Source organism: Olea europaea, unplaced genomic scaffold, assembly GCF_002742605.1.
Source record: "Olea europaea var. sylvestris unplaced genomic scaffold, O_europaea_v1 scaffold1816, whole genome shotgun sequence".
Classification (NCBI taxonomy): Eukaryota; Viridiplantae; Streptophyta; class Magnoliopsida; order Lamiales; family Oleaceae; genus Olea; species Olea europaea.
In genome coordinates this window covers 113,140-125,222 of record NW_019235915.1, presented here as the reverse complement: position 1 = coordinate 125,222, position 12,083 = coordinate 113,140, and the positions used below count along the sequence as shown (strand labels likewise).

Below are 12,083 nucleotides of genomic sequence, written 5' to 3'. Positions count from 1 at the left end.
AAAGTTGAACATCTTATACAACATCATTTGTCTTCATATTTCTGACACAAGAAAATCACAGCCTTTTTATCATTCCTCAAATTTTAAGCTACACGTGACCTATGGCCTGATTCACTATTATGTCTAATGCCAAAGCCGCTTTTCCCACTAATTATTGATTATTTAATTGTTTATTTCCTTAAAGCAGCGGGCTTAGTTTTCAAGATGTTAATACATTTAGGGGCTGTTTGGGCCCGATTTTTTCACCCAAAAAATTGGTTTTTTGACCGTTATTTTACTATTTCAGCCGTCATATTTGACTTCTTCTCTCACAGGCGGACCCCACTTTTCTCCTAACGGTCAAAAAAAAAATCACAGCCTTTTTATCATTACCTATGGCCTGATTCACTATTATGTCTAATGCCAATACTGCTTTTCCCACTAATTATTGATTATTTAATTGTTTATTTCCTTAAAGCAACGGACTTAGTTTTCAAGATGTTAACGTATTTACTTGTTATCTGTATTTAGGTTTCCAATAGTTATATTTTAGAGGAACTTATATATATATATATAAAATTTTCGATTACTATAAAAGTGTACTTATTTACATGCGTACTTCTCTTTATATGTGTCTAAATTTTACAGTGTAGACGTATGAAAATATTTAAACTTCAAAATTTCTAAATTTAAGCCATAAATATATGAATACTAATAGAATACAAGTTAAGAACATACGTATATAGAAACTCCTTCAATTTGGAAGTGCCATTATAATTTTTGGAACGTGTTTAGTCATGAAACAATGTGCTTAACCATTGGTTTAAATTGAATAAGTGATTATAAATTTTATTTCCTTAATGGTTAATAGACGCACGCAATTGATTAGAGACCAAGCCCGTAGACGTGAAATGTTCCTGAGGTTGCATAGGACATATGTGGGGAATCCGAACCATAACTTGTTGGAGCATTTAGACGCCGTAGAGCGAATCATCGGGGGGCAGGAAGGAATGGACATGAATTCCATAGAGATGAGATTGTCTATCATCTCCATAGAATACTTAGCCCATATTGGAGACAGTTTCTTGAGAAGCTTGAAGAACTGTTTGAGTACCAAGCCTCCCTCGCCGTATTGATTTTATGTTTGAGGGACAGGTGGATAATAAACACTGAAGATATTAGGAATATCTATAGGCCGTTGGGATACGAGCCTAATCGTCGCCATCCATGTAGCGCACCGAGCATAGGCCACTTTCCAAGTATACCGGCGGTTGACATTAGGGGTAACATTATCGGGGAAGCAGTAAGGAAAGTTACTGAAGAAGACCCTGAGGAGGACCCTGAGTACCACCCTGTATCCTATTCTAAGGAGGACCTTGGGCACAACCCTGGGGAAAATCCAGAGGCAAGTTGAGATGAAAGCACTGGGGAAAATTTTTAGATGATAGGAAATTCTTTATAACTATCATCGTTGCAGTAGTATTTGTTTGAATAAGTGGATGTACTGGATACCATGGAATTCATTTGATTTATGCAAATTATTAAGATTGAATGACATGAAATTTGGTATATTTTTCTTTCCTTATCTTTCGTTCCTAATCTAGTGTTAAGTAATCCTATGTTTACATTTTATTAAGGTAATGGCAACTCGCTCTAGAAACTCGAACAATAGGAAGGGCAACCCCAGGCCCGCGCTATTGAAACAAACAACGACCACAACAACAACCAAAGCAACCAATTTATGCAGTTTTTGGAAACAATACGTAACATAACACTACCCACCGCACCACCTGTTGCACCACCACCTGCAGAGAGGAGTGGCTGCAATAGTGGAACAATATATCAAATTACAATCCCCTAGCTTTGAGGGAGGCACAAATCCACTAGCGGTAGAAAAGTGGGTATGCAAACAGGAAATTTTTTTCGAACTTGTTGAATGCCCATGCTGGATAAAGGAGCAAGACATTGGTGGGAAATGACAAGGCTTTGCGTGGAATGAATTTAAAGAATTATTTCTGCAGAAATACTTCCCCACCAACATTCGAAACTAGAAAGAAGCGAAATTCCTAATGTTCAAACAAGGAAACTTATCATTGGCAGAATATGAAAGGAAGTTTGAAGAGTTATCTCGTTATGCTCCATTCTTAGTCAACACGGAGGAAAAGAAAGCTAAACGCTTCGAACAAGGTTTGCGTGATGACCTTCGATAGGCGGTGGTCACCTTTGAGTTGGGAACATACCACCAAGTGTTAGCAAAGGCACAACTAGCTAATTTCAAATAAAGCTCCAACAGCATCCATAAACAGCAGCAGCCTGCACCACCGGAGAAGCGTAAATGGCAAGACAACAAGGGCAAAGAAATGCAAAACTTCATAAAGAGGAGCAAAGAGGGACCAACTTCGAGCAATTATCGAGAACTCCTCATCTGTGCCAAATGCCAGAAACGCCATGTTGGGACATGTCGTATGGGGACTAATACGTGCTACCACTGTGGCGAGACAGGTCACATAATAAAGTTTTGCCCCAAGAAGCAGAAACAGCAGCTGCAACAACAACAACGGCAGCAGAAACCAGAGAACCCACCTAGAGGACAAGGTAGAGTTTTCGCCCTAACTAAACATGAAGAGGATCAAAATCGAAATGTCTTGGCAGGTAACATCTTTATATCAGGTACACTTGCTTATGTTTTGATAGATTCTGGCTCTACTCATTTCTTCATATCTCCGAAATTTATGCGTACACTAAATGTTATTGGAGAACTTACACATACACCTTTAGAAGTTGCCATCCCCTCAGGAGATGTATTTACCACAAATCGCATTGTAAGGATAGTTGAGGTAGAAATTAATGGTAGGACCTTGGAAACAAACTTATATGCTTTGGACATACATGAATTCGAAATCTTGGGGATGGATTGGCTTTCTAAAAATCATGCAACAATTTTATGCTTTGAGAGGGAAGTCATCTTTAAATGGTCAGAAGAAGTAGAACTTCGCCTTTCAGTGATCAAGATAAAGCCCATACCACGAGTTATTTCTGCATTAAAAGCCCGAAGACTCTTAAGGTCAAAGGGGTGTATAAGGTTCTAAATGTCAGTATTAGCTAAGAGAGATAAAGCACTGACAGTGGAAAATGTAAAGATAATACTAGAATTCCCAGAAGTTTTTTCGGAGGATTTACCTGGGATGCCTCCTGAACGAGAAATGGAGTTCACTATTGATTTAACTCCCGGGTATGCACCTATTTCCAATGCTCCTTATAGGATGGTGCCAAAGAAGTTGCAGGAGTTGAAATCACAATTAGAAGAACTGTTGGAAAAGGGATTCATCCAACCCAGTATATCCCCATGGGGGAGACCAGTATTATTCGTCAGGAAGAAAGATGGGTTAATGCTAATGTGCATTGACTACAGAGAGTTAAATAGAATCACTATCAAGAATAAATATCCGCTTCCCAGGATTGAGGACTTGTTCGACCAATTACGTGGTGCTAGGGTATTTTCAAAGGTCGACTTGAGGTCAGGATATCATCAGTTGAGAATTAAATTTACCGATGTCCCAAAGATGGCCTTTAGAACTCGGTATGGGCACTATGGGTTCTTAGTCATGCCGTTTGGCCTAACTAATGCCCCTGGAGTGTTCATGGACTTAATGAATTGCATCTTCCATGAATACCTAGACAAGTTTGTCATTGTATTCATCGATGATATTTTGATCTATTCAAAAACTGAAGAAGAGCATGAGAAACATTTGAAGATTGTATTGGAAACTTTATAAAGGGAGAAACTTTTTGCCAAATTCAAAAAGTGTGAATTTTGGATAGAACGAGTTGTATTCCTTGGACATGTAGTTACAACCCAAGGGATAGAAGTAGATCCGGGCAAAGTAGAAGCAGTGTTGAATTGGTCGAGACCAGCCAATGTAGGAAAGGTTCGCAGCTTTTTGGGTCTGGCAGGATACTATCGGAGATTTATAGAAGGGTTCTCTAAGATATCAGGACCTTTAACTCAGTTGACTTGCAAGGGTGTGAGATTCGAATGGATGGAGAAATGTGAACACAATTTTGAAGAATTGAAGAAAAAGTTAGTTAATGCACCAGTGTTGACTATACCTAAAGGATCGGAAGGTTTCGTAATATACAGTGACGCATCCAAGCAGGGAATAGGTTGTATATTAATGCCACAAGGCAAAGTAGTAGCTTATGCATCTAGACAGCTGAAACCTCACGAACAGAATTACCCCACACATGACCTAGAACTCGCAGCGGTAGTACATGCCTTGAAGATTTGGAGGTACTACCTATACGGAGGAAAATGTGATATATATACTGATCATAAGAGCCTCAAATACATTTTCACTTAGAAAGAATTGAACATGAGGCAGAGAAGGTGGCTTGAATTGGTAAAAGATTACGACTACGAAATTCATTACCATCCAGGCAAGGCGAATGTAGTGGTCGATGCTCTAAGTAGGAAAATAACAAGTAGAGTGACAATGTTAACAACACAAAAATCTCTATGGAAGGAATTTGAGAAGTTAAATCTTGAAGTAGTCACGACTTCATCAGACACCGTCGCTCAGGTAGCAGCTCTCTCGGCTCGACCGACACTCTGCGATCAGATCAAAAACCATCAGAAGGGCGATTATTTATAAAATCCAAAGTTGGTACAGAAAATCGAAAGGGGTTAAATTATCAAGGATATTTGTGTGTACCAACCTTCGAGAATTGAGAAAAGAAATTTTAGAAAAAGCCCATACCACCCCTTAGTCAATACATCCAGGAGGTACGAAGATGTCTCATGACCTAAAAGTTGTATTTTGGTGGAGGAATATGAAGAAGGACATAGCTGCGTTCGTTGAGAAATGTCTAATATGCCAATAGGTGAAAGCTGAGCATCAACGACCATCAGGGTCGCTACAACCATTAGATATTCCAGAGTGAAAATGGGAGCATGTAACAATGGATTTTGTTGTTGGTTTTCTGAAAGCAGTAAGAGGTCAAGAGGCTATTTGGGTAATCATCGATAGGCTGACCAAGTCAGCTCACTTCTTACATGTTCGAATGACATTTTCTATGGACCAGTTTGCGCAACTATATGTTAATGAAATAGTGAGGTTACATGGCATTCCAATTTCAATTGTGTCAGACAGAGATTCAAGGTTTACATCGAACTTTAGGAAAAGTCTACATCGGGCAATGGGAACTAAGCTAAAATTTAGTACAGCTTTTCACCCCAAACAGATGAACAATCTGAGCGAACAATTCAAACAATTGAGGGTATGCTTCGAATATGTGTACTAGATTTTGGAGGACAATGGGAGAAGCATTTCCCATTAATCGAGTTCACATATAACAACAGCTATCATGCCTCTATCAGTATGGCACCGTATGAAGCCCTATACGGAAGAAAGTATAGATCGCTAATCCATTGGGATGAAGTAGGTGAACGTAAAATTTTAGGACTTGAAATCATGGAACGAACGGTTCAGGCTATCGAAAAGATTCGAGCTAACATGAAGACTGTCCAAGACAGACAAAAAAGTTATGCAGATAGAAGACGAAAGGAACTAGAATTTGTTGTTGGTAATAGTGTATTTTTAAAAGTTATACCAATGAAAGGTGTCTTAAGATTTGGAAAAAGGGAAAAACTTCGACCAAGATACATCGGACCTTTTGAGATACTCAAAAGGGTTGGAAGTGTAGCTTATCAATTGGCTTTGCCACCAGAGCTTTCTGTAGTACATGACATCTTCCACGTTTTGACACTCAAGAAGTACGTTCCTGATCCGAGTCACATATTGAAAAATCAACCCTTGAAAATTCAACGGGACTTGAGCTATGAGGAAACCCCACTTTGCATTATAGTTCAAAAGGTACAAAAGCTTTGCAACAAAGAGATACCGTTGGTTAAAGTGTTATGTCAACATCATTCAGTTGAAGAGACAACTTGGGAACGTGAGGATAAGATGCAATCTAAGCACCCTCAACTATTCGATAATATCAACTAAGGTAATTTTTGAGGACGAAAATTTATTTTAAGAGGGGTAGATTGTAACACCTCGAAAATTCATTATAGTCATTAATATTAGAAATTAGGACCTATTAGCGAAAGTTGAATATCGAAGGACCAAATTATTTTGTTTACATAATTTATGGATCAAACTGTGGGCTATTCATAGTTAATGACGTGTTTAATTAGAAAATCATTTTTTTAATGGAATAATTAAGTAGATTACCATGTATGACTAAAATATGTTTAGGTAATTAACATAATTACATGCATGCATATATGTCAAGTATGCCAAATTATAGTAGGAATAATGGTAATTACCTTAAATATGGAACAAATAAGGAAAATTTCCATTTCCACACTAGGAAAGATTCCACTCTCCAATTCATGGCAATATTTTATTAATTTTCACACCCAATCTCACGGCAATCAGTCTTCTTTCACACACAAGTCACTCCATTTGCCTCACACACAAGAAAGCAATAATTGTGGATACCATAATTATGGAGAAAAAAAAAAGGAAAGATTCCATTGTAATCCATGACAATATTTTATCATTTCCACATTGACAACTCACGTCTCTCACCTTTCTCTCACACGCAAGTCATTTGTCCTACACACAAGAAAATTCAAGGGGACTTTTGACAGTCAAGTTCTTCACACACTTATTCATCAAATTTCATTACGAGGTAAGTGATGTTGCATGTAGTTTATGTAAATTTGTATTTTGTATCTAAAATTTTGGAATTCGTTTTATGGGCCATATATGTTATGATAAGAGGGCAAGAATTTAGAAGCACTACACACATAAATTGCTACCACCTATGTTCGGAGTAGTTCGTGTGTTTCCTATACGTATGATATGAAATCCTATTTTTCTTAATTTAAATGCAAATTACTTGTTTACTGCACACACTTATTGAGATTTTCTTAAATCTCACTCCTTTAAGTTTCCCCCCTTTCCAGTTAATTAGAGATCAGAAGTTTGGAGCTGGTAATCGATCGGTGGTGGCGGAATGTTCTTATTTAAATAAAAGGGAATTTATATTCTCGGAAGAATTCCTTTTTTTTTTTTATGATTAGTCATTTTTAAGAATAAATGTTTATTTCTATTTTATTTTGAAAGACAACTTTTTTTTTTTTGTATAAATAAATGATCATTCATTATTTATTTATTTTTGTGTTTGATATATATTAGTTTCTAATTTGATAACACTTAAGCCCTTTTCAAGAAATTGGGTTGTTACGGCACTCTACACCCCTTTCTTGTGTCAAAGTTTCCACTTGCTTTCTAAACATGTTGCACACATTTTGGGTGCTCTTTTTCTTTGATATTGATGGAGTATTAGATCGATCCTTCAATGTAAGATCTGCTAACATCTCTACAAAATTTGTATAGTTTCAGGGAGTGGATTCAAGAAGTTTTATTGTGGCTTTCTTTGAGTGCTTTTCTATAAAACTGGATGATAGTATATATGGATTCAATTGTCTTGGTTTATGACTTATGAGGTATTCATGAATAAAGTACTACCCATTGATTGATTAATTATTATGTATTAATTTATGTTATCATTCTTATGAATTTGCCTTATGGTTGAACAACTCGACTATTCAAAATTGATTGACATTTTTGCCTCTAAAACAACAAGATGAGTTGTATTTAAGTAATCGTTTATATATTTTTTCATTGTTATTTGATTGTAATATAAAGATTTTGAATACTTTTTTTGTTTTATTTGTTGTTTTATTGTTGATTTTAACTTAACAAATCTAATTTCGTAAGACGCTTAAAAAAAAAAAATAAATAAATAAATTGATTGCTTCCTATGATTTAGAGCTCAAATTCTGAAATTCACCTCAGGCGCAGCGAATCAAAGGTACGGCCCTACCTTTAGAAAAAATTATGACTTGTGCACAGTGCACATAAATTATTGTGGACTAACCAGATGGTTTTCCTCTATCAAAGGAGGCTCTATCCTTCTTGTAAGATCATCGAAAGTTTGAAATAAAAATCCAGTATGTCATTTCTAAGCCTCTAAATGATTTCTACCTGTCCTCAAAGCTTCTGAAGTAACATTGATATGATGAGATAAGGGTTTAGATCATAGCAGTATTTATTTAGTATACTTTGCGGTTGCCTTTGTGAATGATCCTCTTCATCAGAACAATCATTTTGAACTATTTTGTTTGTTGGCTTTGAACTAAAAGTAAGTGGTATAACCACTCTTGGACTAATCGATTGGATTGGTTATTTTCTCCATTATTATTAATTTAAAGGAAAACGTAGTCCTTGAGGGCTTCTTGATACACAAGCACACAGAGTACAGCTTAGTAACAACTATTGAATACAAGAGCATTCCCTCTAATAATTGATAACAATCTTAACACAGTTGGGTTGCTTCAGATACTCCCATGCCTTGTTAATTTCTTCAAGTGAAACTTCATGGGTCTCCAGTTCATCCAGTTGAATTTCCTGTTCAAACGATGTTTTTTTCCAGTCCATGTACAAGAAGGCATAATCAGTGAATTTTTCGATTTAGCAGCATTAATGGACGACATAAGTCATTGAAACAAATTAAAATAGAATTAGAGTGATCCCTGTCCAAGAAATAAGTTAGATTATGAAAACAAGTTCCTTCACAAGCAAACGAGATTCATTTTCATCGAAGTCATGTACACAATTTTTTAAGTGCACGTTGGACCACCTCAACTTTGTGAAATGACATGGCCTAAATTTTTAGATAAGATGATTCAATGAGTTGAACTACTTGATTTCTAAAACTTCAATGGTTCATACCTTATTTATGCATTTCTCAACTATTATAGGGAGGTCCGATTGAGGTCTTACTCCACCATAAATGGAACCCTTCAATGTCCTACCACACAAGAGGGGAATGTATTTGAGCTCTCCACTTAAATCAAGTCCACTACCAATCAGTACTATTGTCCCAAGTCCCTGTTTAAATGCCACCATGTAAAGAAATTACTCTTATCATGAAATAATCAATACAGATACTTAAATTAGCCAGGAAAAATAAAATCCGAATTTTACCACTTTGGAACCCTCAATTGCTTCATTAAGCATGGCTGGAACCCCAGTGCACTCATAAAAGTAATCCACACCCAGTCCATCTGTAGCATCTTTAATCAATTCTGATACAGGTTTATCAGATTCTTTGGGATTAATAAATTCAGTCATTCCAAAGGCTTCTCCTTTCTTCTTCTTGAAGTTGTTTTTGTCGATCCCAATTATCCTAGATGCTCCTTGCATTCGGGCTGCTTCCATCACCTGCATTAGTTTCCAGTAAGGTTCATTGCTATTGAAAATTTAGCAATCTGTGGATGTCATCATGGCCGATGTTTAGCGAACAAAATTTAACTGGTTTTTCTTTCCTAATACTCGTCTAGTCCAGTATACGAAACATGCCACGATGATATGAATGTACTTACTCCGAGTCCAACAGCACCAACACCAATTACAGCAACAGTTGAGCCCTTTTCAATAGTGACTGCCCTCCAGGCGGATCCAAAACCTGTAGTGAAACCACAGCAAAGGAAACTTGCATGTGCAAGAGGAACCCTGGGATCTACCTTGACAGCGAAATTCGCATCGATAACAACGTATTCCGACCATGTACCACAGCTAAAATGGTGATATATAATCTGATCTCCAATGTGCATTCTTGATGTTCCATCTGGCATTAGGCCTGTGAAATTGAAGGGATATTTGTGGCATAAATTTGTCTTTCCAGATTTGCAATTCAGACATTCCCCACATTCTCCCAGATAGAGTGGCATCACTCTATCTCCTTCCTTCAGGTTTGACACTCCTCCTCCCACACTCTCTATCATTCTGTATTTGAAATTTGTGCAAGTATTATATGGAAATGCTTGATCATCAAGTTTTATTTTAGTCTAGAAATAATAATAGAATTTACCAGATCAAGATTAGTTCAGTCGAATCTCAGTATTAAATTTGCTTCTGGGTTAATATCATAAAGCATGCGAGAGTCGAGAGACTTACCCAACTCCTTCATGTCCAGGAATCCGGGGAAACAGGGGCTGCAAAAACAGGACGCAGAAAAAAAAAATCATAACACCCAAACTCAGCAATTTCAGTAGACTGTAAATAAAAATTTTCAAAAACCCAACAAGTAAAACTGAATTCCTTACAACTGGGTGTCCATTGCAACAGAGAAAATCAGTGTGACACAAACTTGCACAAAGCATTTTGATTCTAACTTCAGAGGATTTGGGAGGATCCACTTGTATTTCCTCCACTTTCAATGGCTCTCCTGCTTTCCATACGACTGCAGCTTTGCATTTAATTACTTCTGGATTTCTGTTAGTCATGGTGGTATCTGGGTTAGAATTGGGAGAATATCGTCAACCAAGGTTCTGTATAAACTCATTTATGCACATACGTGAATGTGTATATATATAGGTGTAGATAAAGAGAGGATGGGTGTTTATTGACTTCTTGTTAACGTGGATTTGTTCATTCTTGTTGTGAAATGAATTCTTTACCACAATCTTAATAATCCTTCTTATGTTTGTGAAGCTTATGGATTGGCCACATATTTGAAATGGTCACGTCAAACACTCTATTCAACACATAAATCTAACTTACTAATTATTCACCATGGTGCATTTTTTAACATTAAAAGAAAAAAATACCCTTCATTTCAAAATTAAAAAGCATGATTTCTTCCCCCGCCCCCGGACCCCCAGACCATATTAACGAATGACAGATTTGTTGTGATTTCTTCACAATTTTGAATTTCTTCAGCATTATAAAAGAATTTTTTTTTTTTAAATCTATGAATATTAAAGCTAAAAGTACATTATCCATCAATGTTATAAGCAAAAAAATTCAAATTTAACCAAATAAAATGAAGAAACCTTGAATATGGAGACGGATGAAAAAACCTTGAACAATGGGGATGGAGATGGAGAAGATGAAGAAACATTGAAGAACTGGAAATGGTAGGAAAGATTTTCAAATTTATAACATTCTTCAAATTCTTAATGTTCAAAATGGAGGTAAAATGGGTATTGTGATTAACAAGTAAGAATTCAATCTCTCTAATTTCCTACCTCATGATCCTAATTAAAGTCGCTAATAACATGTAACTTCTTCGCATGAGTAATTATTTTAAGGGAACAATACATATTTAAGGTATTTGAAAGATACAATTTCAAAATTAAGAAATATATTTTAGAATTTCAAAATCAGGTCATAACTAAATTTTATTAATTAAATAAATAATTTAAACTATTTTATTATTTAAATATATTAAGGCCATAATGTTATAAAGTTTATGGTCATAATTACGTAATAGTTACAGTCTTAGCTCACAAAGTTTAAAGTTCACAACTTATCTATCGGTTACAAATTCATAGGTTAAAACTTATCGATCACAAACGATCAAATTAATAGAAAACGTATTATTTCTCATTCACGAATTATAAATTTTATAGGTCATAACTTATTTCACGATCACAAATTATCAAATTCTCGGTCACAATTATCAAATTAATTGATCATAATTTAACGAATTGTGAGTCAGGATTATATAATTAGTTGCAATCTCACATTTTTAGGTCACATATTATTTATTGGTGACAAATTATTCATTTTATTGTCACATATATTTATTAATCACTAATTAACCAATTTATTGGCTCGAATCTCCTAAATAATTTATCACAAACACTTTTTATCACATCCCCTACCCCCACCACGCTATCACACCACCACCACCACCACCAACAACCACTATTTACAAAATACTCTAAAATTACACAATAGCTATGCAATACTACACATGAAGGAGAACAACTACGCATGAAGTAGCGATGCCTAGCATGCGTGGCACTTAAAGCGGCAAGCGCTACTGTGCACTGATGACATCACAGTAGCAACTCTCACAACGTCGCTATCATGGTTGGTCACATTGTCGATGATAAAGAGATAGAAAATGGAACGATTCCAACGAAAGAGAGAGGAATGGAGATAGGTCACAATATTTAGCCCCTATTTGGTAGCAATTTTTCACTCCAAAAATTCAATTTTTTGATTGTTATTTCACTA

The 12,083-nt window shown here is 36.0% G+C and overlaps 1 pseudogene across 1 annotated transcript; it reads right to left on the bottom strand.

Annotated features, from left to right (window-relative positions):
* Positions 1-8,215: 8,215 nt before the first annotated feature.
* On the bottom strand, positions 8,216-10,401 carry LOC111378457 (annotated as a pseudogene). Its single transcript, XR_002699860.1, has 6 exons — positions 10,163-10,401; positions 10,014-10,051; positions 9,440-9,842; positions 9,042-9,278; positions 8,787-8,945; positions 8,216-8,462 (listed from the first exon to the last, which is right to left on the bottom strand). The product of XR_002699860.1 is annotated as an alcohol dehydrogenase class-3-like (transcript).
* Between the last annotated feature and the right edge of the window lie 1,682 nt (positions 10,402-12,083).